A 5,332-nucleotide genomic window follows, 5' to 3' on the forward strand; every position below is an offset into this window, starting at 1 on the left:
GATCTTTATTGGTTAAACAGTATCAAACAAATCCAGAACAGGTTTTCACATTTTGAGCCTTTAGTACAGAGACTACGTCATGCGGGAAATAAAATACCTATCCAGTGAAGTTCTCCCCTGATGTGTTTAAATATTAGGATGATCAGGCAGAAGATGACTTAAGTGACAGATATCTGCTCATAAATCTGCTTGAAGAAGAACATGAATTTACAACTCATATAAAGGTTTTTCACAACATAAATGCACTTAAACAACTTATAGTTTCAACACAAAACACCCTAAGAACCATGTATCTCTTTAAATAAAAAAAAAATTTACTCTTTTTAAAAGAATTCCAACAATTTAAAATAAGTTCCAATCCCATATGTGTGTGTGTGTGTGTGTTTGTATGTACATTTATAATTTAGGTGCTCTTTTGCACTATATGATTTTATTCAGGCAACAGTGGAGACACTGGGCTTGAGGCTCTACAGAGGCCTTTCTGAGAAAGCAGTGTAGCTCCTCACTCTGGCGAAGAACAAGGGGGTATACATCTTCTCAATCTCAAAAGCACCGACTGCTGTCTCACCAGTTGATTTGTAAGAAATATGACAAGAATGATGGATCCAAATAAGTTTGTTGAATCTCTGCTTGCCACTGGAACACAGCTGTAGTCCCACATGAAAACTATGCTCTGCTGCTTGTACAGGTACACAATGAAAATATCTGTATTTGTAATCAAGTGGTTTTTCTTCTTTCTTCTTAGTTATTACAGCAGATACTTTGGTCTGATTGTCTGTATCTTGTGACAAGCGATAATGACCCAGTAGAATTGCATCAGTTCTGGTATTCTTAGCTCTTAAATGCGGAACAATGGACTGAGGCTCCTCAGGGGTTGTCATCATCATCACATAGCCATCAGGAAAGAACCTTATGTACCTGTAATATTCTACTTGGTGCCAGGCTCTGTAGAAACCATCAAGAGACTGTTCCCCTTGATGAATATATGTGGTTTTACTGATATACACTCCATCAAACCGAACATGAGGCCATTGTAAAAACATCTCTCTCCAGGGTGAGTATGGAACAAGTTTAACACAGCTTCTACCCCACATTTTCAAGCAGGCCAGATGCCATATTTCAGGGTCTCTGGGACAGATATAGAGTCCTCTGCACACGAGTGACAATTGTTCCAATGATCTGAGGTCCAAGTCATTAGACGCCACCCATTGGAAGATGTACATCAGGACCTCCATGGGCAGTGCTGATATGTGAGTCTGACTGTTCTCAAGCTCAGGCTGACACAGTTTGAGCACAGACTCCTGAAAGGTGAGCTGCTGCTGGAAGTAGGATAAGAGATCTGCCATCTTGCTATCATCATCCTCATCTTCAATGTAGCTGTTTCCAATGCCATCACCTTCTGGAGCCCGGGTGTAAGTGATCTTGAACTCTATATCAGGTACAAGTTGCATAGCCCTACGATAAAACTTGATGGCTTCATAAAGAGCTCCATTCTGCTCTTCTTCTACTGCTTTTAGGAAGAATTCTCGAGCCTTTTCTTCTTTTGCCAGTTCTTGTTTTCCTTTGGCATCTGCTGCTGCTTTCAGTAGAGAGCCTCTTGCTGCTCTGCAAGATAGAGTTTCTACAGTGCTAGTGCCTACAACCTGGGGCAAGTTCAAACATCCACTGAGCTCGGAACATCTGGAGTTGTGCCTGCAGGTCTGTTTCAGCAGGGCTTTCATTCTCATCGTCATCTCCTGCTCTGGCAGTATCAGAATGACAATCTTCCTCAGCTTCTGCCATGCTGGCGGGCCGGCCTGCCGGGTGGCGGGCTCTCTGCGCCTTCGGCACCGCTCCCCAGGGAAGTTGCGGTGTCCGGTGTCTACTCCTGCCAGTCTCCCACAGCGGGGCTTAGCAGAGTTCTCGGTCAGAGAAGCGCACCAAGTAGCAGCAGTAACTGCGGACCCGGAAGACAGCAGCCATCTTCGCGGGGCAGGGAGCCGACGCAGGCGGCGGCCTGGGCCTGGAGCTGCAGAAGGGTGCCAGGTGCGCGAAGGCCCAGCAGCGGCAGCTGAAGCGCGGCCCTGCAGGAGACCGGACTCTGCGGCGGAGCTGCGCGCTGTGGCTGAGCTGAGCGCTGTGGGACTACCTTTTTCATTTTGAATTGCATAGATGTGACTCTTCATTTTCTTTCTTTTGGTAAAGTTGGCAATGTTTTGTCTATTTAGTTTATTCTTTTAAAGAATCAGCTCTCCCATTCAATGATTCTTTGTGTTGTTTATTTTAGTCTCAATTTTGTTAATTTCCACTCTAATCTTTATACTTTCCCTCCCTTTACTAGGTTTGGGTTTACATTTTTTTTTTGTTTGTTTTTTTAGTATCTTGAGTTGCATCTTAGGTTATTTATTTGTGCTCTGTTTTTCTAATTTGAGCATTCACAGCAATAAACTTTACTCTTAGGATTGCTTTCATTGTGTCCAGAAATTTTTATGATATACTGGGATTCTCTTTTGATTCTAGGAAATGTTTAATTTATTCCTTGATTTCTTCTGTGACCCATTAAGTGTTCAGGAAAGTGTTATTTAATGTCCAGGTGTTTGTAAAATTTCTATGGTTTCTTTGCAATTGATTTCTAGTTTCAGTGTGCTATGATCTGATAGTATAGCTGGAATGATTTTGATTCTTTTGTTTTTATTAAAGCAAGCTTTATGGACTAATATGTGATCTACTTTAGAGAATGTTCCATGTGCTGATGAGAAGAATGTGTATTCTGTTGTAGAGTAATTACAGATGTCTACACTATTGTAGATAGTTATTAAGTCCATTTGTTTGAAAGTGTAGTTCAGCTCTGCTATTTCTTTGTTCTTTTGTTAGTTGATCTATTTGTGAATGTGAAGTATTGAAGTCACCCAGTATGATTGTGTGTTTATTTGTTCTTTTATATCTGACTGTGTTTATTTTATGAAATTAGGTGCACCAATATTTAGAGCATATATATTTACAATTCTTATTTCTTCCTGTTGAGTTTTTCCCTTAACTAATATGTAATGACTTTCTTTGCCTCTTCTGATGAGTTTCAGTTTGAAATTTACTTTGTTTGAGAATATAATTGTTACCTTTTCTTGCTTTCTGGGTCCTAGTACATAGAACATTATTTTTCTTACTTTATTTTTAGCCTATAAATTTCTTCTTAGATTAGATAAGTCTCTTCAATGCAATAGACTGTTTTGTTTTTTTGATCCAGTCAGACAATCTGTGTATTTTCCTGGGGAGTTGAGGCCATTTAAGTTGAAAGTAATTACTGAAATATATTGATTTATTCTTGATATGGAGTTCTTTTTCTATTGTTAACTCCTTTATTTTTTTCCTTTTTGTTAACTCACCTTGCTTGACACATTCATTCCATCTCACATTTTAGCTTTGTTGGCTTTACTGTGTTGAAGATATTCTTGAATATGTTTTGGATTACTGGGTTTGGTATTCATGAATTTCTTAAGGCATTCTTTGTCATGGCATGTCCTTGTTTCTCTATCAATTTTGAATGATAGTTTTTCAGGATATATTAATCTGGGTTGGAAGGCTCTCCTGGCTTTTAAAGTTTGTATTAAAAAGTCTGTTGTAATGGGTTTAGCTTTATGAGTGATGCTTTGCTTTTCTCTGACAGCTTTCAAGATTCTTTGTATTGGACTTCTGAGATTTAACCATTGATGTGTCTTGGGAAGACTCTTTTTTCATCATATTTTTTGGTGTTCTGTTAGTCTCAACTACCTACATATTCCCTATAATTGGAAGGTTTTCAGCTATACTTTCTGTAATAGATTTTTTTATTCCATATGTGTTGTCCCATAATTTCTCTGTAACTCCAATTAGCTTTTGGTTAGTCTTCTTAGTGTTACCTAGTAGTTGTTTGATGAAGTTTTCTTACTCAACATTTTTAAGGTTTCACTGAGTATGTCATGATGGGATTATATTTTGTCTATAATTTCTGATATCATATCTTTACATTGATCATTTGTTTTATTTATTTATTTTTTGAGATAAGGTCTAGCTGTGTAGTTCAAGCTGGCCTTGAATTCACTATATAGCCTAGGCTGGCCTTGCATTCATGGAGATCCTCCTTTCTCTGCCTCTCCAGTGCTGGGATTATAGGCACAAATCACCATATCTGTTTACATTGGTTTCTGCTGTTTATGAATCCAATAGAATTCTTTTATCTCTGTAATTTCTATTTTATACCTTTTAATGAAGTCTATTTCTTTTGTAAATTTGTCATTCTGTTTTGAGCTGTTTTAGTCAGCTCTTCAAATTTTTTCTTTTCTTCTCCCATAAGCACATTGGGCAGTTTGTTTGATAGTCCCACTGTCTTTTGGGTCATGTCATTGTTGAGCTTTCTGTGTTTCTTCACCTCCTCTTAAATCATTTTATACAACTCAGCTCTTTGGCATTTGATTTCTTCTCCATTGGTGTCACTTGGATCTGCTTTGGGAGAGTTGGGAGTATTTGAGGCATTTTGTTGCCTTAATTTGTCTTTTTTGTGCTGAGGGTTGAGTCAAATAGAGTGAAGAGCATTTGCTGTTGTTATTAAGATTTCTTGATTTAAGTTCTATTTTCCAGTGAAGTGTTTTAGGCCTCATTTGTCAAAAGATATTATTTATCTTTTCAACTGTCACTGTGTTGTAAGGAGAGAATTTTTACTTAGTATAATAGGATCAACAGAGCCAATCATAAATCAATCACAAACTTTAACCCTTGTTTCTATAATTTCACTTTTTTTTTTGTATATCCTTTTATTGGTACATTTTAGGTGTACAACATAATGACATTCATCATTGGAGATATGCACCTTTACTTACTCTCTTGGTTCTTATTTTATTCATTTTTATTATAATTTCACTTCTTATCAATACCCCTTGTAGACTCTATTACTGTATATTACTACTTGTGGTTTGTTTTTGCTGGTTCCCCTTACACAGCCACTTCCCTCTTATTTATCTTTTTCTAAAAAGGAAAAACATGCAAGGAAATTAGTTTCCTTCAGAGCACAGCTTTTGCTTTTTTTCTTTGATTATTTTCCAAATAATCAATAATTGGTATTTTGATTTTCGTCTGGAGCTTTTTTAAAATTATGAAAACTGTTAAGTCATACTGAAAATTTGAAAGAGTAACAGATTATAAGATGCTTTCTACCTGGATTCTATAATTGTTAATATTTTGCCATTTCCTCTCTATATATTTATATCTATCTATCTTGCTCAAGTATTTGAACATAGTTTCTAGACAACATGACATTTCATCCTCAAATGCTTCAGCATCTCCTAAGAATTCTTCTATGTTACCATGGTAATACTATCAT

At 37.1% G+C, this 5,332-nt stretch overlaps 1 pseudogene; it reads right to left on the reverse strand.

Annotated features, from left to right (window-relative positions):
* Positions 1–379: 379 nt before the first annotated feature.
* On the reverse strand, positions 380–1,854 carry LOC101711897 (F-box only protein 9 pseudogene; annotated as a pseudogene).
* Between the last annotated feature and the right edge of the window lie 3,478 nt (positions 1,855–5,332).

Source organism: Heterocephalus glaber, unplaced genomic scaffold (assembly GCF_053883595.1).
Source record: "Heterocephalus glaber isolate CG9 unplaced genomic scaffold, H.glaber_assembly_v1.0 deba00001481, whole genome shotgun sequence".
NCBI classification, from domain to species: Eukaryota; Metazoa; Chordata; class Mammalia; order Rodentia; family Bathyergidae; genus Heterocephalus; species Heterocephalus glaber.